Raw genomic sequence first — 24,868 nt, forward strand, 5'->3', positions numbered from 1 at the left:
CTAGAATACCAGGGATGGGGTAGGGACAAGAAAGTATACTGGAAGAATTAAATGAGTGTTCCTTGGGATTGTTTTCTAAGTTCACAAATGGTGTTTTTTTGTTTGTTTGTTTTTTGTATTTTTTTATTCTGTGAAATTCTGAAATAAACTGGAAATTTTCAAATCTATTAAAGTGGCAGAGATTTTGCATGCATGAGTTTTGATGAGGTAGACTTACAACACTCTTGTTTCTGGCTGATTTCTTTTTCTAGAGGAGCCCTAGTTAAGTGGAGAAGGTTGTGGGGTCAGCTCCTGCTGTCCTGCAAATTATAAATAACCTTCTTTCCCAACCATACATAGTGGACCCAGGAGTCCACTAGGCACATGGTCTCAGAGGCAGTAATGGTCAGGAAAGTTGCCCCCAAAGAGTGATGGCTCAAGTGCAGTCCATTTAGGAAGCAAAAACATCCACAAAGCTGCCATGATCTCAGGTAATCAGGTGACAGAGACCCTGTGTCTAACAATGGGGCTAGAATAATCCAAAGGACTTGTCTGTTTGGGTGCTATTTTTTTTCTGTTGAGCTTTTATTTGAAAAACCTCATCTCTTTAGAATTTTGAAGTATTCACATTTGCTTTCCAGAAATGCTGGAAACATTTTTTATTGAGGTATAGGGTGGGGAGTGGGAGAAACAGACCAGAATCTGCTTGGAAGTTTGGCTATCCTCTGTTGGCCACCCCATGTGTGATTTTGCTGTGAATAGAGTGCTTTATTCTTATTTATTTATTTTTTAAAGCCCCTTTTAGGTGTTATTTCCAAACATTGGGTGAAATTGTAGTCTCATAGTTAGTACCTCATGCTGCACATCTTTGGTGGTTCTCTTGGACAGGAGATAGAAAAGTGATGCTGCATATGAAATGGGGAGATTCTGCTATTGAAAGCATTGCTTCCTTTACTCTTCTCAGCAGCCTCTCTGAGGCAGGGATGAGCCTCAAATGCACTCTCCAGAGCTCACTGTCAAAACAAATAATATGTTCAATTTTAATGTAAAGGAGATTCTTATTATTGCTCCATAAGATAGAATTCACTATGCCTGTATTTTAGGGAAAATTGTATTTCTCTTATTAAAAAAATCATGTCAAAAAGCACAAAAAATGATTCCAATCAGACCAATTGTTTAATGATAGGGATTGGTTCTGAGAAATGTACTGGTGATTTTTGATATGTGGACATCATAGTGTGCATTTACATAAACTAAGATAATTCTGACATCACTATTCACTCTATGATATAATCTGTGGCAACACCATCATGTATCCAGTCCATCCTTGACCACAATATTGTTACTTGGTACATGATTGAGAGTAAAATAACTCTGGGCTCAGTCCAACTGGAATGGAGTCAATATTGAACCCCCTGAAGTTCCTGTGTGAAACAGTTAACCCTGATGGAACAGTATTGAGAGGTTTGGTTTAAGGTCAGTGTGCTTAACCTTCAGAGTGAATTAAATCTGCTTTGTGGCTATGTCAGTTCTCCTGAAGTGGCTTTGTTATAAAAGTGAACTGTGTTCATCTAAAGTGTATAGACTCATGTTTTGTCTTTTGGGATGATTTTTTGAGTTATTTTATTTTTTTAAATAAAACATCATGTAATATTTACCTTCATCACCATTTTTAAATGTACAATTCAATGGTATCACCTATATGACATTGTCCTCTAAACATTACCACCAACTTTCCATAGCTCTTTTCATCTTTTAAAACTTATACTTTGTAACCATTAAACCACAATCGCCCATTCCCTACCCACTCCTGAGCCCATGGAGATATCATTGTACAACTTGTCTCTATGAGTTTGACTACTCTAGGTTCCTCATGCAAGTGAAATTGGATGATAGAGTCATTTAAAATTGGGTTTTGAGAAACTGCCATATTGCTTTCCATAGTAGCTATACCATTTTTTCTTCCCACAAACAAACAGTGGATCAGGGTCTCCAATTTTTATGCTCTTTATCTGCAGTTGTATTGTTCTGGTCCTTTGGCATTTGGATAGTAGCCACCCTAATGAGACTGAGGTGTTATCTCCCCCATGCATTTGATTTCACTTCCTCATAGATTCATGATGTTGAACAACTTTTTCACATGCTTAATGACATTTTGTTTTTATTGTTTGAACAAACGTATATTAAAATCCTTTGCCCATTTTAATTGAGAGTTGTATGTGAGTTGTGTTTCTTTATGTCTTGATATCAACCCATTTACAGATATGATTTTTCAAAGAGGATCTCCTATTCTACAGGTTTCTTTTCATTTTGTTCATATTGACCTTTGATGCACAATTTTTTATTTGGGTGTTATCTAATTCTTATTGTTGTTGTTTTTGCTTTTTGTGACTTATCTAAGAAATCGTTGCCAAATTCAATATCATAAAATTGTCCCCTTAAGTTTTCTTGCAGTAGGTCTTATACATTTTTTTAGCTTTTATTTTTCCATTGTGAGTTGATTTTTGCCTACGGGGTAAAGCATCCAACCCTTTACTTGATTTTTTCTGATTCTTTGCTGTGGATATCCAGTTTTCCAAGCATCATTTGTAAATGTTTCATATTTTGTTTTCTGTGGGGGATTTGATGACTTACAAGTGGGTTAGATCCGGATAGAGAGAAGGAGAAAAAAGAAAGAGGGCAGGAATATCAAACATATTTTTATGCATGTATGAGCTTGTCACCCAGAATCCCATTATTTCATAGAATTAATAATGCACAAGTAGTGGGCAACTTGGGTGCATGCCTGTGATTTCAGTGCCTCCTTTAGCCTGAGGGAGGAAGACCTTAAGTTTGAGGCCATTTTATAGGATCCTGTCTCAAAATGAAAAATAAAAAAAACAGCTGGGATAAAGCTCTGTGGTAAAGCCAGTGGGACAGTGGCTAGTTTTATTCCCTGCTCTTCTAAAAAGAACCAAAAAACCAAGCCACTGGAGGGAGAGAGAAGAGGGACAGGGAGAGAAAAGAGTGACAAGGAGAGAAGAGTGCTACTATTGCCATTTTTTTTTTGGGTTGGTTTGTCTTATTCCTGTGTGTGTTTCTTCTTTCTTTGTTCTTATTGCTTTGATTTGTTCTTTCTTTCTTTCTTTCTTTCTTTCTTTCTTTCTTTCTTTCTTTCTTTCTTTAATTCTTTCTTTCATTTTTGGTAGTGGCATGTTTTGACATTCTTTTAATTTTCTTTTGTACTGTTCTGTAGCTATTCTCCTTTCAGGAAAAACAAATTAATGTTACAACATTTTATTTTAATGTTAATACTCCCTTAATTTCAATCTCATAAAATATCTATTACTGTATATTCTACCCCCACTTTATGTTTTTGATTTGTTTTTGTTGTGGTTGTTGTGCTGGGTATTGAAGCCAGAGGTGCTCTACCACTAAGCTACATCAACAGCCTTTTTGCTTTTTCTAATTTGAGTGTGACCCAGTGGTAGAGGGTTTGCCTAGCATGACTGAGGCCCTGGTCAATCATCACTACCATGAAACAACAACAACAAAAATACAACCTTGACACTCTATGTTCAGTGTTTCAAGATTGCCATTACATTGGACAGGTATTAGGAAAGGATCGTGTAAACATGCTCTAGGAACTTCAAGTTTTCTTTATTTGGATGCTGTGTTGAATGATAAGTTCACTTTGAACTTCATAGTATAGATCGAAATCCAAAGTGGCCATAATAATCAATACTTGTCCCATCCCAAGGCTTCCTCCCTCTTTTATTTAATCTTATTCCTACCCTACTGTTCCACCAACCATTTAAAGTGTTGGTTATCAGATAGATGTGAGCTGGTTTATTTGAACTGCCTCAATTAGCACCTTGGCTGAGCATTTTCTGGGGGTCTCTTTTTATATATTTTAAATATCTGTTAGACTAAAATCCGTTCCTACCTTGCAGATCATAATCTCCCATTTTCCTCATATTTTTAAGGATCAGCCATTAATCCATTGTTGGTTTTATTATTATGAATAAGTTATGAGGCACATCTCCAGGTTGTAAAAATCTTGGTGAACAAATAATATTTTCTTCTCTGGATGCTACTGGCAACCCTCAATCTTTTTCTTTCTGTTTCTGTAGTTTCATCGTGATCAGTTGAAGATAGTCCTAAGGAAGTAGGAGAAACAAAACAGGAAAGAGAAAAAGGAAAAGCGCAGCACAAATTTACAAAACATTATTTGGAGATTTTTAATCTGTCATTTGAGCAGAATTCATATCCAGAATTTTGGGTCCGGAAGGAGCTGGTCAAGCAAATGAGTTGCTAAATATCTGAAATCAATATAAGTGAAGAGTACAAAAATTGCATGAACATATCTTTTTGTAGATGATACAGATAATACAAACAATTTTTTTGAAACCATTTTATGTCATTTCTTCACACTGAAATTAATATGCAACAAGGACATTGTGGATCCTTTTTACATATTCATTTCAGTGTGGCTATGAATGTATCATTTTGGATTTATGAAAACTATCAACTATTGCGAGGAAGGATTATTTTGAGGAGTAGGCACCAATTATGATGCTCTGTAATTATCCAGAATAGGAACCCTGCTGGATTGTGATCATGGTTCTGGCTATGGAATTATACAGAACTAGGAAGATTGGATATTTTAAAGGTAGAACTGATAGTTTGCAGAAATGTTGGGTATTCCATGAGAGGAGCTAAGGATGGCTCTACAATTTGTCCTGATCACTTTTTTGGCAGAGACATTAGGTGTTTTTACTTGAGATCTGTTAAGTTAGGTGTGCCAATCAAACTGCCAAGAGGTGATTGCCTAAGGTTCAGGAGAAAGGACTTGGTTCAATTATGTCCCACGTGTGGCCCCTCACAGCATAAGTAGGTACTTTGTAGCCATTTGTTATATGAGCCAATATGATGATTTTTTTGTGAATTATTTTTAAAGCTGCACATAGTTTTGCTATATTAGGATGGCCCTGATATACACTGAAGAAGTTTTCCATATATCGATTCTGTCATTGTCTATGTAACAATGAAAATATTGGTTGTTTGAGACTAGGAGGACATTTTCTTAGAGAAAATAGGAAAGGGTATATAAGAAAAGTGTTGCAAAATAAAAGAATAGCAAATTCTTTGTAAGCTATGAAGTTATTGTATTATACAAATTCCACAAACTGGAAACATTTCACAGGTTTTGCAAATCAATGATTTTATACAAATAAGTAGAAAATCTGAAGAAAAAAATGACTGGGAGAGAAATTTGTTTGAAAAGCAGTTCAACTGTTTAGAATAAGCCCATGTGATCTAGAAGCAAGTCTGGTCAGGGAGAGGATCCTAGGAGGTGTGGATATGAGAAAGGGAGCACCTGACTTTTGGTCTCATCTTTTTGCAACCTACCTACTAACTGCTGTGTATCAGTTGGCAAATTAAGGACACTCACACTTTATTTCTTTGTGTCTAATTACATTGTAAGTGAAAATGAGAGCATGTGTTTAGAGGTACCAGTTTTTTATGTATAGTTACAATTTTAACCATCCTAAGTGTGGATCAAATATTCTTCTAGATATTCACCTGAATCCATTTTGAAATTGGAGATAGGTTCCAGCAGTGATCAAATACCAAAAGGCTTCCTCATATTCTTGCCTAGGCCCCTCTTCACCCCTAAATAATTGAGTTGCATTTTTGTAAAGAATTTTGTTATTTTTCAACACCCACCTCAAAGTTTTGGGGACTATGCCTGGCATTGCAATTTTCCTGAATTGGTGCAGGAGAAAAAGACATAACTAGAGGTCCATGCAATTATTAAGATCACATGTAAAATGCACTGTGCAGTTTTCAGAGACTTTTTTTTGTCCTGTTTGTGGCTTTTCAGTAAAGAAATTTAAGAATGATCTTAGAGTACATTGAGTCATAAATATGTGTTGATGGGTCAGCTTGAATGAAATCAAGAAGCTGTGGGAATGTGCTTAGGGTAGCTGGGGGTTTGCTCAGTCTAATTGAAGAGGTTGCAGAGAGTTTTCTGGGAGACTTTCAAAAGCCTGGGTTCAAATGCAGTTGTTTCTGAGATCAGTTGGGAGTTTGGAATTGTGCACCATTCATAACCTGTACATAATTTCCATGGTTCAGCCCAGGATGGATTACCTTTTTTGTGTCTATTCAGATAAAGATGCAAGTCAGTGATAATGCTGAAACGAAGCTTACCTATAAAATATATGATTGAATATGATTTCTTTCTTTTTAGATTTGATTTCAAAATAAAAGATCCAGACTGTGATGCACAAAGAAACAAAGAATGTTTGTCACCAGGAGACATGAGTTCCCTGTCCAAGATCATCATCGTGTTTTAGGTCACCAGGATGCCCAGATGCAGTATGACAACAGTACCACTACACAGCCCTCTTCCCCACAGCAGGCTCCACTGGAAGAAACTGGTTACTTTCCTATGAAGACATGTGGACTTCTCAGTGAAGAGGATGCTCATGTGTCTCAGTGTTCCCAGGCATGAGAAAGGAACCAAGTTGTGCTTTGGTAGGTCAAGGGGCCAGAGGAAGTGAAACTTTTCCCAGCTCTGTTCCAGCCACCTATAGTCACCCTGCTTCATCTTTGAAGAATTTGGGGATGGCCATGTTCATGGCATAGGAAAACCAACAGAGAAGGCCCTTGCCCTTATTCAATGTTGACAGTGTGCAGAGAAAGATGCAGCAGCAGGACCAGGAGCTTTTTGGTCTGTTTGAAGAACAGCAGCAGAGTGACTGGGGATATTATAATCCACAGCTGCAACAGCTCCAGAGTTATGAAGAGAACCTGCCAGTTCAGGATCCACTTCTAATGTCTCAGAAGTATGAGGATTTAGGGCAGCAGCTGCCCTCACATCTACAAGAGCAGGATGCAGGTTGTCAAAAGAATGAAGAAGAGTCAAGTTCTCAGATTCAGTGCACCATGGAGGTGAGTTTTCTTCCATAGTCTTTTGTTTTAGATGGACAGCAAGTTGCTGGAGAGCAGCCCAGGTCAAACCCAGCCTGTTTGGGATGAGGAGCATGAGAAGTTTGATGACTTGACTTTGCTCTATATTGATAGTGTGCAGCAAAGGTGCAAGGGACATAGGGAAGCAGGTGCCTTTTCTTCTAGAAGAGCAGGACGCAGATTGTCAAAGCAGTGAAGAGGCCCTGAGCTTGGAATTACATTTAACATCTCCACAAATGGAAGCCTATTCTCTGCCACTGCCTTTTGTGTTAGATGGACAGCAAGTTGTTATAGAGTAGCCCAGGTACCCGAGCAGGAATGAGGGGCAAGAAGATGTTGATGACTGGGACAAAATTATAAGTGAAGTAGTTGGCATTCTGTTGTAGAGAGTTATAGTCAGAAGTCATTCTATAATCATCCACTTAGTGTCAGGGTTAAATCTCTGTCTAATCTGCATATAATGATGCTCAGTTCAATAAGTTTTTATGACCAAAAATTTTTTTATAAAGATAAAAAAAAAATTTTAAATACCCACCAATCCTTCATAGAGCCCTCTTCACCACAGCTAGTGCAGAGAAATAGAGAAAGAGAGAGAGAGAGAGAGAGAGAGAGAGAGAGAGAGAGAGAGAGAGAGAGATTTCTGAAATATCAGTGTCTTCTGGTGGAGTAACAGTACCCAACAGTGGTAGATCCCTAACTATGCATCCTCCAGTGCTATGGGACAAGTTTAACTTATTCAGACACTACCACAGCAACAGGCACAAAGACATAATTGCCAAATTTAAACCAATGTCTGCTTTAGGTAGACACTTCTTGCCCAGCCCTGTCTAACAAATATCTCCCCCTTGGATATAAGATCCTCTAAGGTGCCTTTCTACGGCTGTGTCTTTAGGTTGCTACTCTCCTCCTTGGACCACGACAGCATCTTCAGGACATCATAGCCTGCCACGACAGCCTGCACCCTCTGAAATTTGACAGTATCATTGGTATCACAATGGATTTTCATATATGTCAACCCTCACAAAGAAACAAAAACCAAGCTAGGACATTTTGAAGGAAGCCATCTCAGCCAAGATTGTTTGACAACAATTTACAAGATTGTGCTGGAATTCAGCCATTCAGAAGGGATTTCTGCAAGGATGTCTGCTCAGCAACTGTCTGTTTAACTTTGGACTCACATCTCTCTTGTTTTTTATCACAGTTTCCAGGACTTATTGTTTGGAAATATGTGTTGTAGTTCTTTTTACTTTTGCTTTAAAAATCTCCCCCAGCCCTCAACTCTCCCACTGTGCTCACAGTGAATGTGCCTGAAATGTACTGTGGGAGGCATGAGCCTGTTGCTGTGTCATTCCATTTCCAATTCACATTCTTGGCCAAATCTTTCTCTGACCATAATTTAGATCAACACCTCCATCCACCTAAAATGGACTACCTGAGTTTTGCCACTGAAAACAGAACTTTTACTCAGGCCACATGTTCAGCTACTGCAATCCCAAGGACCCCTGAAGGCTCTTTCACTGAGGTGAGAGCCCCTGTTTGAGAATCCATAGTGTTCTGACAGTCACCTGGGCATGAAGGTCAATGATATCTGAGGGTGGCCAGGGGAGCCTTTGGATATTGTTGATCTGAGGCTTTGAGGCAAAACTTCAAAGATGGCGCTATCATAGAACTTTTCAATTTGGAAACATTTTCACAATTTTGGGCTTTAGGATACAAAACAGCTTGAAGTCTTTGAGGGCTTCTTGTCTCCCACAGGTCCTGCCAACACCCGCTCTACAGGCTACATCCCTCAGACCGCTAGGGGGCACCATTCATGCAGTGTCAGTGGAGGAGTGGAGGTGCTCTTACTGAATTCCCAGTTGACTTCTGGAATGTTTTCTGCAAAAGCAGGCCAAGGCGAGAGAACTCTTTGTCAGCTCTTACATTTTGCTGTCATAGTATTAATCATAAAAGAGTGTGTATGGGTTATGATCATTTAAGCAATACCAGGAATAGTGAAGAAATCTTGCACTTATGGTTATTGCACTTTGGCCACCCTCTTGGAACCCTTGTGATGAGTTCACATGCTGTGTTTTTCATGTGTCTCCTATTATTTAAGTGTAAGATTATGAAATAATATTATTTATTGTACAACAAAGCATGGTTTGTATGAATTTCTAAGGCATGTAACATGCAAATATTCATTGTGGAAATATCTTCCCTCCCAGAAGAACCTGTGGGGATATAGCAACTCTTCCACAGGGGAAAGGTGGTATTTGCACAATCACTTTGGACAGTCACTTCAAGGTGCAGATGCCTAGAAATTCTGCTACTAGATGTTTCAAAAAGAAAATGCTATGCTTTCTTACAGAACACTGAATCTCCAGACAAGAAGGCTCATCTGTGCTAGTCAGTTTTCCACCACTACACCTAATACATGTGATAAGGGTCATTTTGATTTTTATTTTTTGGAGGTGTAAGAAGTCTGCTCAACTGAGCTACTTTACCAATCGTCTTTATTTTTGGAGATATGGTCTAACTAATTTGCTCAAGTAGCTTTGAACTTGGTACCCTCCTGCCTCAGCCTCCTGAGTTGCTGGGATTATAGGTGTCATCCACCATCCTAGGCGTGGTTTATGGTTTTCTAGGTTTCAGTCCTTGATCGGTTGTCCCTGTTGATGTATGCCTGTGGGGATATAGCACATCATGGTAGAGTAAACCTGACAATTACATGACCAGGAATTCAGAGAGAGAAAAATGGGGGTGGCCAGGGCCCCACAATCCCCTTAAGAGCCTGCCTCCAATGACTTAAAGGTCCTCCACTAGGCTCCAGCTCTTAAATGACCCACCATGTCCCAGTGTGTCACCACATTGGGGACTAAACCTCTAGCACATGTAGCTTTAAGGGAAGTTTAATATATAAGCTATTACCATAGCATAGCTGAAAACAAGAGAATAGTCATATGTTATTTTGAGAGTGTTGGAGGATACACTGTCCAGTGAAGTATCAAGTTTCTAAACTAGTTTTATAGTGCGATAATCATGAAGATGAAATAAGCAGTGAAACGGTAATGGTCTTAGATTCACATATGTGTATTCTCCCAGTAAAATAAAAAAAACATGGACTAGATTTTTATAGAGTCAATTAGAGACAGTTGCATTTGGACATAAAGGACAGGATTTATTTTTCTTCAATATTATGAGAAATTATTAACCATGTTCTTTTTTCTTTTAATTTTTTTTTTCTGTGATGCTGAGGATCAAACCCAGTGCCACGCAGGTGCTAGGTCAGCACTCTCCCATTGAGCCAGAACCCAGCTCTTAACTGAGTTTCTTCATTCCTTTACTCTGTAGATATTAACTTTTAAAACATAGGTTTTATTGATTGCAAGAATATAATGTAGTCATATAGATTTTTTTCTTATGACATGGTGTTCTTTGAGAAACCAAAGTAGGGCATGACACATATATCCTATTTATGTGATGCTAGTTTTAGGTCCCTAATATTTCAATTAAATTATTTGAATCTATTTTCAGGAGTTACCTCATTCTCAGGTTTTTGCCTTCATTATCTTCAAGGGTTTGGTTCAGAGTAATTTAGCCAAAGTATGAATCAGATATGTCACCTCTCTTACTATTCTCTAAAATATTGTGCATATTTACATGTATACATTTATGAAATGTTTATATTTTCCAATGACTGTTGAGTCTGCCCTTTCCTTTATAGGAATATTTTTTTTACTACTGATTCTATATTTTTCAATGATTTCTCTGGTTCTCCTAGAGTTATTTTTGGAAGTTAGTTCTCTCCTAGAATATATTTGTGAAAGATGACAAGTTTACTGACATAAAGTTGTTCCAAATATCCTGGTAATTTTCATACCTAGAGCATAAGTGTATTGGTGTGCTATTTTCATGTTATATGTTTGTAACATTTATGTTCTATTGTACAGGTTGTTTTTGCAGGCCAGCATCTGTGACAGGCTCTGGGGTTTGCAAGGTTGGGTTCTCTGGGTGGAGTGGTGCTAAATCTTAGGGCTTCTTTCCATCAAAAGATATCTCTGGGTTCAGGTGGGTTTTTGTCAAAAGGCATCTGTGAGCTCCTAGGATACAGCTCTTGTCTCAGCCTTAGTTTCCCAAGGTCAAAGAGGTTGCTGGCCACAGCATAGCCTGGGTTGGTGTCCAGGAGTTTTTCTTCTCTCCAAAGTCATCAGCACTCAATGAGGTTTATCTCAGTGACTCCTTAAGGATTTCCCTTCCAACTGTTGACCCTGAGAACTGAGGCACTGGAGTGCCTAGGAACAAGTCATAGTTCTTGCCTGTCAAGTTTCATCCTGGTCCCTTTAGATGCCAAACATTGTCCAGTGACCTTCTAGTAATGCAGGATGAAAGCTTAGGAGAAAGAAGCTCACACCTTGTGGTTTCTGGAGACAAGATCAGGCTTTAGCAGAGCAAGGCAAAATCTGGCTTCACTTGCCAACTCTCAGGTGGAATTTTCTGCACTCCAGAGCAAGGTCAGAATGCAGTTCCTGACAGGATGGAGGAACTGAATCCCAGCAGGGCAGCTGGAACTTCTCACAGGCCTAGATTCAGGAGTTTGTGCCTTGTTGCAAAGAAATTATGATTACCTTGCCAGATGTATCTGAAGGGATCCCTCCAGCTCCAGCAGTGAACCAATGTCCAAAGGAACAGGGAAGCAGTAGGAGCTGGCACATGTGATACATGGGGATCCTGACATGGAACACAGCTATTAATGATCACAGAAAATGTCTCTTTAAAGTTCTCTCTGTGCTGCAGGTGGGCAGGAATCATTCTGAAACCTTTCATGTCCATTAGAACCTAAAGCTCGCAGACATTTCAGGTGAATAAAGGGTTTGGTCTGTTGAAAATGGTGTCATCATTTGGCTCAGATGGGATGTGTTTCAAACAAATTTCTATATGAAATTTCACAGGTATTCCCATCAATTTAGAGTTGACCCAAGTATATTTTATACAAGATCAGCATAGTGAAATCAATAGATTTTTCTATACTTGAATAATAAACCAGATAAGAAAGAAATCAGGAAAACTATTTTATTCACAGTGACCTCAAAAATTTTGGGAAGGGGGATATATGTAATCCAGCTTCATGAAATGAAATAAAATTAATTTAAACCCCTATTCCTCACCCTGAATAAAACTCAACTCAAAGTGGATCAGAGACTTAAGTACTAGAAGAGAAACCCTGTGCCTAAAAGCAGAAAAAGTAGGTGCAAATCTTCAACATCTTGGCCTATGATATGATTTTCTTACCGATATCCCTAAAGCACAAAAAGTAAAATCAAATCAACAAATGGGATGGATTCAAACAAAAACAAGCTTCTTCACATCAAAGGAAAAAATAACACAATGAGAGAGCTTAGAGAATGGGACAAAATCTTTACCACATGAACCTCAGAGTAATAATCTCCAGGATACATAAAGAACTCAAAAAAACTTAATGCCAAAAAATAACAAATAACCCAGTCAATAAATGGGCATAGAAATTAAACAGGCACATCACATAAGAAAAAATACAATCAATCACAAATACATGAAAAATAGTTTCAACATCTTTAGCAATTAGAGAAATGCAAATCAAAGTTTCTCTAAGATTTCATCTCACCTCAGTCAAAATGGCAATTATGGAGTACACAAGAATCAATAAACATTGGCAAGGATGTGAACAAAAAGATATACTCAGACATTCCTTGTGGGAATGAAAATTGGTGCAACCATTGTGGAAAGTGGTATGAAGATATCTCAGAAAACCTGGAATGGAACCATCATTTGACCAACTTATCTCACTCCTTGTTTTACACCCAACTTAAAATCAGCATATTACATTGACACATCTACACCAAGGTTTATAGCAGCTCAACTCAAAATACCTAAACTTGGAACCAACCTAAGTGCCTTTCAACAGATGAATGGATAAAGAAAATAAGGTGTGGGATTCTACAACATGTACAACTAGAAATATGAGAAATTATACTCCATCTATGATGATGCATAAAGTGCATTAAATGTCACATATAACCAATTAAAACAAATTTTAAAAATTTCTGCCCAACAAAGGAAAGAAGCATGAGGGAAGAGCCTACACAATGTAAGAAAATATTTGCCAGCTACTCCTCTGATAAAAAATTAATAACAGAATATATAAAGTACTAAAAAAAACTTTATACTAAAAAAAACCCAAATAACCTAATCAATAAATGGGCAAAATAACTAAACAGACATTTCTCAAAAGAAAAAATACAAATAGCCAACAAATACAAGAAAAAATGTTCAATATTCCCAATAATCAGGGAAATTCAAATAAAAAGTCATTGAAATTTCATCTCAATCCTTTGAGAATGGCATTATCAGGAATACAAATTAATAAATGCTGAGGAGGAAGTGGGGAGAAAATGTAAACTCTATACTGTTGATGTGGCATATATTAGTACATCTACTCTGGAAAGTACTTTGGAGAATTCCCAACAGACTAGAAGTGGAACATGATCCAGCTATTTCATGTCTGTGTATTTATCCATAAAGAACTAAAATCAGCATACTATAGTGATACAGGGGCCTCAATGTTTAGAGCAGTGCCATTCACAATAGTCAAGTTGTGAAAGCAGCCCAGGTGCCTATCAACAGATAAAGAAAATGTGGTGTATAGACGCATGGAATTTACTCAGCCACTAAGAAGAATAAAATTGAGGCATTTGACAGTAAGTAGATGGAACTGGAGAACATCATGCTAAGTGAAATAAGCCAGGCTCATCAAGTTAAGGGTTGAATGTTTTCTGTCATGTCTCAAAAAGAACAAAGTAAGGAGGAAAGAAAGAGAGAGGGACACCATGAAAATAAACAGGAGCTAATGGAGTATAGGTACAGACTTGGGACTAGGAGGAGAAACTGGAAAAAGGAAGAACCATGGAGTGAAATTTACCAAATTATGCTCTGTACATATGTCAATATACCACAGTGAATTCTACTTGCATGTATACCTACCTATAAAGCACAAATCTAACAATACAAAAATAGAAGGAACATCAGAAGAATAGAAAAAATGGGGGAGGGAGAAGAACAGGGAATGAGGAATTAGTGGGGACTGCAATGAAGCAAATTTTATTCCAGACCGTATGATTATCTCAAAACCAACCCATTATTATGTGCACTAATATAAAACATTAAAAATTTACTTTTTATTTTTGAACCTAACTTAAAATTATGTTTGATTGGCACATATAACATAGAGTTTTCTTGCAAACAACTTTAAGATAATTTTAACTACAACTATAATGCAGTAAAAAATAAAAATGGTAATTTTTAAAAATTCATGGTCATTTGGAAGTTTATAATTTCAGTCAGTCTTAGATGGAAGGAAAAATCTGAGATTAAGTCCTAAATTCATCTGAATGTTAAAAAAAAAAAACATAAATGAGCTTAAAAAATACTGACTATGCTTGTCTGGAATTTTGGTAATTCTGGGTTATCTAGGAGTAATTGTTAAAAATAAATAAACTAGATAAATGTGATTGAAATATGTGTTTATAACTGTGTTCTTTATGTACAGTCTATGTTATGTGACAAATATAAAACATGACTTATTTCTAAGAAAATTTAAATACTGAAACATTAGTAGCTAAATAATGGGTTTTTTTAAAAATAATTATTTGTTCATTTTAGATACATGACAGTAGAATGTATGTTGACATTTTATACATATGTGGAGTAAAACTTCCCATTCACTTATGTTTTGTTTTTTTAATCCTATAAAGAACATATGTTTGAGCCTATTAATAAAATGTGTTCTCATCAGTTGTTGGTGTGGGAAGATGACGGGTTTTCATTAATAAGCAAAATGACTTAAACAAAATGGGGATTTAAGGACCATAGGGAGCTATATTTTAGTTTTATAACTTCTGAACTAAGCACATTGGTAGAAAGAGTGGGTAGAGCTCTCATTCAAAAGATCCATTGCTAGCCTATCCTGCACACATCAAGAATCCAGATACCATTTAAGATTTTCAGTTAGATGTGAGTAGTTTATGGCAATCCATGAAGAATCCACAGTCGAACGGATGTTCAGAAGGGCTTCCTCTCTTCATCCAACTTGCCTTTCTCACGGGACATGGATCTTGAACTCTGTCACCTCAAGGCATCCTGCATTGTTGTCTCCTCTGGGCTTACCCCTGGACACTTTCTCCATTCTGGATGGCTTGGTGACCTAAACAAGGAAAACAAGAACTGTTTCTTTCCCCCCATAAGATTGGTCTATGAGGTATCAAGACACATTATAAAGAACTGTAACAATTAAAAACCTTTGGTATTTGACATGCAAAAACCAACAAATTGATCAATGGGAAATAATACCCACTACTAGAACTCATGTAGGCAAGCATTTGTTTTATGAAACTTATTTTTCAAATTAAAAAGAAAATAGAAAAACTGCTAAATTCTTCTGGGACAATTAGTGAACTATTTGGATCTCACTAATTTGCTGAGGCTGACCTCAAACTTGTGATCCATCTGCCTCAGCTACATGAATTGCAGGAATTATAGGCATGTACCCACCATGGCTGACCTCATTATCATTTGTGAGGAAAAAAAATCTTTAAACCTTATTCCCCATCCCGAAGCACAGATTCTCTATGCAGTATCAGGGAGTACAGAGATACATAGTACCCCTGTGTCCTGTGTTCTGAAGAAATGTCTACAGAGTAGAATAGGCATGTGCCAAGATGTAGTAAACACTTTCTCCACACTTTTTGAGGATAATAATGGAATGGGAGCAATCTCAACATTTTTAAAAAATGTTAATCACACATTTTATGTCCAGACAATCAAAAGCAGGATTTGTTTTTTTTTTATTTTTTCTTTTTTTTTTTGTGTGTGTGTGTGTGTGTTGAAGAAATGAATGTGAAATTCAGTGAAGTAAGATGAGGGTGGAAAAGCAGGAAGTGTTCTGATCATAAATGGCACTGGGTATCCACCTGTTGTGATCCTACAGCCAAGGCAAGTTAGGGAAGGGTCTTTGATTGTTTTACATCAGGGAATTGAAAATGACTGTTGTACATTGGATGGAGGTGAGATTGGAAGCAGGGAAAATGAAAGAGTGACAAAGCTCTATATGATGGGAATGAAGGAGAAATTTCATCATTCCCTCAAATACAAAGACATATTCTCAGGGCCCATTTAGTGCCAGGGGTAATGCTTAGTGCCAGAGCTACAACAGTGAAGAAGGCAGATGCAGTCTGGGGGCTCTCAGGTTTGGTTCAGTGTAGTTTAGCTGACAGGAAAATCAATATAGGGACTTACAAGGGACAAGTGTCTGTTTTGCATTTATCCTGTGAGTTCTGCACAAAGGGTATGTGACCAGGAATGTCTTCAGGATATTGAATTAACTAAAGGGGCAGGGATAATCAGTAGGGTATAAAGACTTTGTGGGGCTAATGGAACACCAGAGAATATTTGACCTGACTAAAAATCTTCAAATTCCACCTAAAAATCCAGGAACTTGGAAAACTGAGAAAGGATTAGAAGTTGTAGGCAGTCACAGAACTTTAGTTAGACCCCACCTCAAAAGAAATAAAAGGACTTGGAATTTGGCTTAGTAGCAAAGCACAAAACACCCCTGGGTCCAAGCCCAAGTACTAAATAAATAAAGAAATAAGAAAAAAAACTTCAAAAAATGATGATTAATGATGTTGGTAATTAAATTTTGTGTAGGCTTTTTGCCTATAGAATATGGGGTTTTTATATATATATATATATATATATATATATATATATATATATATATCTCCTTGGAAAAAAATTTAAGGAGCAACAAAGTATAAACTTATAATTGTTAGCTTTTTTCTTGGCATCATTATGGTTGAGTGAACTAAATGCTGTGATATGGGAGAATGAGGCAAGCAGCTAAAATTTATGTGGACAAATTTAGTTAATGGGCAATTTTTATCAAGTCTTCTCAACAAAACTCATTGTCCTAGAAGCCAATTTGCTGAGTGATCACTTTTCCCAATTCAATTTATAGGGTGTGGTTTTAACACTTTGAGAGAAATGTTAAATAGGTTTATTGAACATGTTTACTTTGGGTCATGAAGAAATGGAATGGTACTTTGTTTTGTTTTTCTATTGAGTACTGAAGCCAGAGGCACTTTATCACTGAGCCATATCCCCAATACTTTATATTTTACTTTTTAAATTTTGAGACATGATCTTGATTACTTGCTGAGGGTCTTGCTAAGTTGCCAGATGGCCTTAAACTTGTGGTCTCCCTGCTTTGGCCTCCTGAGTAGTTGTGATTTCAGCTGTGCACCCCTGTGCCATGCAGGAATTATGTCTTTTTAAATGTTCACCTGAATGTTGATGCTTCTGAGTCAGCACTAAGCTGTTCACAACTCTGTCATCACATGGCTCCAACTACAAGACCTGCTTGTGCTGAGCTCTTAGCATGGTGGGAATTTTTAAATTTTTATTTTTTATTTTTTGGGTATCATGAATTGAACCCAGAGTCACCTTACCACTGAGCCACATCCCCAGCCCAGAGTCAGGTTCTTGTTGAGTTTCTTAGGGCCTCACTAAGCTGCTGAGGCTGACTTTGAACTCAATATCCTCCTGCCTCCATCTCTCAAGACACTGGGATTACAGGCATGTACCACCACTCCTGGCTCCTTATGGACATTTGTAACAAGAATGAAGGACTCAGAAAACATGGTCTGAAGGCAAGCTTCATATAAACAATGTGAAGTAGGACAGCAAATACAAAAAAGATTGGCCAATATGTGTGATAACTTGTGAAAATTACCCATGAGACTGGGCCATGTGGAGCTGATTCCTTGGGGTGAATCATGGGGTGAGCTCTGAGGAGAGCCTGACTGGAGCTGAGGAAAGAATGAGAACAAGGCAGTGAGGGTGTCTGTCCACTAGTTTTGGGAAGCTGCTTGATGGAGGATGGGAGGAAAGGCCACTGGTGTGAATTCAGGGTACTGAGAAAAGAAGGAAACAAAGCTGATGGGAACTTTGAATTATTGGGAAACAAGTAAAATCAATCTAAGGCCTACCATTTTATTGGATTGATAGAAGAATTCAGCAAAATAAAATTCTGGAATAGTTTTTGACACCAATGGGCCAACCACATTTAAAAAATAGCAGCTTTATAGACAATAAAAAAAGAAAACTGTTATCTTTGACCTTTAAGATTATCTCTTACAAACCATGTACTTATAGTCTAGCTAAGTACATAGACACAAAAATTACTGGAATGGTGGGAATAAGATACCTCCACCCTTTTTGCTCCTAAGGAGTGAACCAGGGGTCATTAAAACTGAGTTACATCCTGAGTCCTTGATTTTTATCTTGGTCAGGGTCTGACTCCATTGCCAGGCAAACTTTGGATGCTCTGCCTCAGCCACCTGAGGTGCTGGGTTCTATGTTTGTGGCACTGCAACCACTGTTTTCATTTTTTTTTTTACTTTTTTTTTCTTATTTACTTTTTGTTTTCTTTGTTGATTTTATAATGAACATGGTCACACCAAAATAAAGTCAGAACTCTTCAAAGGCTGGTTTGGTTTTCTATGATGATTAAAAATGCTTGACCACTATGAAAATGTACAAAAATATGAAATGAAAGTGAAAAATGAAAACTGGCTTTTTAAAAGTACTTTCAAGAAGAAAAAAAGCAAAAAAACATTCTGTGTTGCAAATTCACATTGTGGTTTGGTTGAGTGGAGGGAGAGCTCAGGTCATCTGTCAATGGTGCTGACCAAAGTGGGCAAGTGGGACTTTCTACTGGAAAATGACCAGTTGAGATTGAGATAGGAAGTAAAGGATGACTAGGTCACATGACATTTAAAAACATCTTAACTTTTCATTGTTTCTCTCCTTGTTTTCTTTTTCTTTTTCTTTGGTGCTGGGGACTGAACCCAGAGGTCTTGTTTACCACTGAGCTTCATTCCTGGTTCTATTCATTTTCTTTTTTGAGGCAGGGTCTCACTATACTACTGAGTCTAGCTAAAACGCTGAGGCTGAGGCTCCAATTTGTGATCCTCCTGCCTCGGCTGCCTGTGTTGCTGGGATTACAGTCCTGTGCCACCATGCCTGGCTTAGTTTTTCTTTCCTTGCTGTCTTGGCATTGGTATCAACATTGCCATCCACATCACCTTCAGCTGCCTGTTTGCCATAGGTACCACAGCCTCCTCCTTGACATCGCCATCACCTTCCTCACCACCACCTTCTTGCCCTTCTTCACCTACTTCATTGTCTGCCTGGCCTCTGTTCCTCATCATCCTCATTAGCATTACCATTAGCAGGGATGCTTCCATTCTGACTCTGCCACAATTTCCTTTTTCTCACTGAAGTCCTTGGTGGTGATCTCAGAGCTGGTGAACATGGATGTATTTCACAAGGTGGGAAAGTGATGATTCCATGCAGAGGGTCCAAAAAGAAAACATGAGACTTAGATTTTGGAGTCAGACCTGCTAGAGTCCAGGAGTGAAGAAGGCCATCAGCAGAGGAGCCTGTGGCTTGGGGGAGTGGAATCTTACAATAATGCAAATGGTTTTGGAGCTGCTGGTGGCTCAACCCAATTTTGGTTTGCTCTACTCCCTCAGTTGCTAATCTTATTAAAGCCTTCTCTTTCCCAAAATATTCCGCCACATACCCTAAATCACCTTTATTGTCTCAAATGACAGGTTGAGTTGCCCAAGCAGAAAGTACAGGACCCATCTGCAGTCATTCCCCACTAAATGACCTCCATGAATTTATTTGCCCATCAATCTGTTCCATGTGCCTTTTCTTCATTTTAGATGCAGAGATACCATCTATCCTGGGATCAAGTTAGAAAACTACATTCCTCTCCCCTGCCCTTTAAAATTTATCTTCTGTAGTGCTGTCATTAACTTGCCCAGTTGCAAACTTATTTTATTTATTTATTTAGGTACTAGGAGTTGAACCCAGAAGCATTCAACCACTGAGACACAAATCCAGCTCCCTTTTATATTTTATTTAGTGATAGGGTGTGACTACATTGCTTAGGACTCTGCTACATTATGGAAGTTGGCTTTGAACTTGTGATTCTTCTGCCTCAGAGCCCTCTGGGATTACAGGTTGCACCACCATGCCTGGAAAACCTTATTTTTCTCTGATTTGTCTTGTTGTAGTCAGTCTCCTCAGAGTTTGATATCAGGTAATTTAGTTAATCACTTTGAGCTTCAGGACTCATCTATATAATCATGTATATCCCCATAGGGCTGCTAGGAGATAATGTGGGAAAAATCAGTTCCAGCTGCAGAATTAGCCTTCAAACATTTGGAGGTTCAATCCACAGGATGAAAAAATGAAAAAAAAAGTCATTTGTTTCAATAGAAAGAGGGGCATGCAGATTACTCTGATTCAGAAGAATGAGAAACAACTGTTAATCATGGGTTGCATTCTCTACACCTGAAGTACAAAAAAAAAAAAAATCTTCCAAGTAGTATTACCTCCTCCCCACATGTGGGAAACTACAAAATCCCAGAGCTGCTGTGAAGAAAATTCAAAGGCCTGCAGTTTACCCATTTGTGAAATAAAGATTTTTGCTCTGTATCACAGGACTCTATGAAGAACAAGATGAATTAAGCAGGCTCTGTGGTGCATACCTGTAATTCTGTACCTGTAATTTTGAGGCTGAAGCAGGAGGATTGCAAATTGGATGGCAGGTTCAGCAAATCAGCAGAACTCTGACTCAAAAAAAAAAAAATCCTAAAGGATGTGGCTCAGTGGTAGAGTGCCTCTGAGTTCAATCCACAGTACTGACAAGAAAAAGTATGTATCTCTTGTTATTATTTTTGTGACAACTGATCTAAAGATCATAAAACATAAGTGTTAGGTCTTATAATGTTCCTATTGTGCCTATGTCCTTATTCAATTTCAATCTGTACCCTCTTTTGCTTCTGAGCTCAGAACTCCATAATAAATACCCTATCAAGTGTTGCAACTCATCTTTGAGTCAAGAATGATGAGAGTGTGATAGAGGAGCACAAGGGATTACGTTCAAGATCAGGGACATACTATGGCTTAAACGTATGTGTTCCATTGAACTCAAGTCCAGGTGGGGAAAAAATGGTACCCTATGGCAGGGGGTGGGGGTGTAGGGGGGGGTCAGGGGGTGCTGGGGTTGTGGCTCAGAGGTAGAGCCTGGCCTACCATGAATGAGGCACAGGGTTTGATCCTCAGCACTGCATAAAAATAAAGATATTGTGTCTACCTGAAACTAAAAAATAAGTACTAAAAAAAATATCCTACCTTATATGGATGTTGTAGGGATTAAATATGATGAGTTTCAGTGGGTGCTCAATGAATGGAAACTAGGATTTGCTGAGGTAGGTGTTAGGTTAAACGTAATCAGATGTGTCTAGGGTGGGTTGCAGGCTAGGGCGGGACCAATTCTGCTGGCCATGCCTCATTGGGTGGGCTGGTTGTGTCTGTCAGGGGCCAGGCCATCTGAGGGCGTGCCTTGGGCGGGCTATATGAATGGTTGCTGCTCCAGAGTTGCTCACTTTACCACGGAGAAAGCCGAGGAGCAGAGATTGAACATGACTTCTAAAGGTGAGGTTCTTTGGTGGAGGATTAAGATGTGTTTTTTCGTGGCAGGCTGTGGACTGCATGAACTAATGTTGGGGAGTGGGGGTTTTTGAGCTGCCTTCTTCTTCCCCTTCTCCCCCTTCTCCCTTCCCCCCTGTCTCTTCCCCCCTATCTCCCCCCCCTATCTCCCCACCCCTGTCTCTCCCCCCATCTCTCCCCACCCCGTCCCACCCAGTCTTCACTTTCCCTCTTCCCTTTTTTTTTTTTTTCTGGTGCTAGGGATTCAACCCAAGGCCTTTTGTAGACAAGCACTCTACCAACTGAGCTATATCACAAGCCCCATTTATTAATGGGCGGGTTTGGGGTCCAGGGATAGTCCTTGTTACTGACAGAATTGTCTATGGCTGCTGCACAGTGGAACTGGGGAGCATGGCTACTCCAAAGCCTTTTATATTTAAAAACTAGCTCCTGGTTACATTACATAAAAGGGATTTCTTAGAGATATATGGAAGTGTTTTCAGGGCAGCTATGTTTGGGATTCCCAGTAAATCAAAGAAGGGAAATGCCAAGGAGATGAGGCAAATGATAGGGTGATCAAATAAAATAAAATAGCCAGGAACTGCTGGGTGTTAAGGTGGAGGGATAAGTTTATGTTCTTTTTCTTCTTTCCTGTGAGTTAAAAAGTTGGCTGGTTGCCATGATATGCACCTGTGATCCAGACACCACAGAGGCTATGGCACGGGGATCCTGGCTTCATGGCCAATCCAGGTGTTTTAAAAGTTAATGGGGGTGAAGGCAGTAAAAGGCTGGGAAACATATAAATAAATAAAAATCATCAGAATAGGCTGGGGGGTGGCTCAATAGTAGAGTGTTGCTCAGCATTTTAGGCCTGCAAGTGTGAAGCAGTTGGAGGTTCTGGGTTCCATCTGGCTACTTTCCCATCAAAAAAATAAAAAGTAAAGAAACGCATGGGTAGAGCTTAATGGTGGGGTGTTGCCTCGTAAGCCCAGGTTAAGGATTCCATTTCCAGAATCCCAAGGCAGGGAGGGCTGAGAAACTACATTGCAAGAATTTTATGAGTGGGACTGGGGATTGTTTTCAAGTACACAATTTTTTTTAATCTACTGTAAAATTCAGATATAAATTGAACTTTTGAAACCTAGGATAATGGAAGAGATTTTGGCACTCGAGTTTTTTGAGGAAGTGCACTTACAAAAGTCTTGATTTTGGCTCTGATTTTTTTTTTAGATGAGCCCTAGTTCAGAGGAGAATGTTATGGGGTCAGCTGTAGCTGTCCATCAACGTATACAGGACCTTCGTCCCCATCTGAACAGAGTAGACCCAGGAGTCCACTGGCCACATGGACATAGAAGGAAAAACATGCATCTAAGGGCCCCCCAAACAGTGATAACTCAATGGCAGTTACTGCGGGATGCAAATCTGCCATGGATCTCTGGTAAGCAGGTGGCAGAGTCCTGCTTCTAATCATCGGGCTAGGGTGATTCAAAGGACTATCTTTTTTATTGCTCCTCCTTCTTCTGAGCTTTCTTTTGAAAAATCTCAAGTCTTTCAAATATTTTGAAGCAAGCACTTTTGTTTTTCAGAAAATCTGAGACATTTTATATGAGTTATGGGGTAGTGTGTGTGATAAAAGAGACCAGAAGCTTCCCTAGAATCTTAGTGGTGCTCATCTGAACACCCCAAGTGTTGCTGTGAATAGTGTTTTGTTTTGTTTTTTAATTTTAAATCCCCACATAGGTGTTGTTTCCAAACATGGGGAACTTGCAGTCTCATGGCTAGTTCCTCCTGCTGCACATCTTTGATGGTTCCCTAGGACAAGAGGTTGAAAAGTGGTCCTGCATGTGAAATATTGGGGAAACTTTCTGTCTCCTGGGTCCCATTATTAAAAGCATTGCTTCCTTTACTCTTCTCAACAGCCCCTCTTAGAGAGGGAGAAGCTTCAAATGTACTCTGCAGAGATCACGGTCATGACTAAATACTGTGTTCAATTTGTTTTTGTAAAGGAAATTGCACTTTGCTCCATAAGACAGAACACAGAACACCTGTATTTTAGGGACAACTGTATTTCTCATATTAAAAAATATGTCCAAAAAGAAAAAGAAGCAATTCCAATCAGGCATTGCTTTTGGTGAGGGTTGTTTCTGAGTAATGTATGGGGAGATTTTTGTTGTGTGGACATCATAGAGTGCACTTACATAAACTAATATAACTCTGATGTCAGTCTTCACTAGATGATATGCTCTGTGGCATGACCATCGTATATCCAGTCCATCCTTCACCACAGCATTGTTACTTGGTGCATGACGAAGAGTAAAATAGCTCTGGGCTCAGTCCAACTGGAATGAAGTCTATGATGAACCCCCTGAAGTTGATGTGTGAAAAACTTGTGCTCAATGGAACAGCATTGTGAGCTGTGGTCTTTAAGGCCAGGGAGGCTCCATCCCCAGAGTGAATTAACTCTGTTATGTGGAGTTGGTTATCACAGAAGTGGCTTTGGTGTAAAGGTGAACTAGGTTTGTCTGAAGTGTATAGATTCAGGTCTTCTCTTTCGAGACAATTTCCTTGCTTTTTTTAAAAAAATTTTAATAAAACATCATGTACAATGTACCCTCACCACCATTTTTAAATGTACACATCAGTGGCATCACCTACAGGACATTGTCCTGTAACAATTACCAGCAACTGTCCACAGAGCTCTTTTCATTTTGTAGAACTGATTCTTTGTAATGTCCCAATGCCCCCTCCGCAGCCCCTGAGGACTATCATTGTATGTCTCTATGACATTGACTACTCTAGGTACCTCATACAAATGATACCGCTGGATAGCATAGTTCTTTTTTGTGTGTGAGCACGAACCATATTTTTTGTCTCAATCACTACACCATTTTGTCTTCCCACCAACAGTGCATCAGGGGTTCCAGTTCCTCTGCTCTTCCTCTGCAGCTGTTTTGTTTTGGTTATTTGGTTTGGGGATGGTAGCTCTCCTAATGGGAGTGAGGTGTTATTTTTCTGTGGATGTGAATTTGGTTTCCCTAATGATTTGTAATATTGACCATCTTTTCACATGCTTAATGAAAATTTGTTTATCTTCTTCAGAGAAATATATATTCCAATCCTTTCCCCACTTTAAAATGGAGTTCTGTGTAAGTTGTTGTTCTCTGTCTTGATATCAACACTGTCCGATGTGACTTCCAAAGGGATTCTCCTATTCCACAGATTGTTCTTGCCTTTTCTTCATGTGACCTTTCATGCCACAGTTCTTTATTTGGATATAGTCCAGATTCTTGTGTATGTGCTTTTGGTGACATATCTAAGAAATCATTGCCAAATTCAATGTCATGAATCTTTCCCC

The sequence above is a fragment of the Urocitellus parryii genome, chromosome 12 (genome assembly GCF_045843805.1).
Source record: "Urocitellus parryii isolate mUroPar1 chromosome 12, mUroPar1.hap1, whole genome shotgun sequence".
NCBI lineage: Eukaryota > Metazoa > Chordata > Mammalia > Rodentia > Sciuridae > Urocitellus > Urocitellus parryii.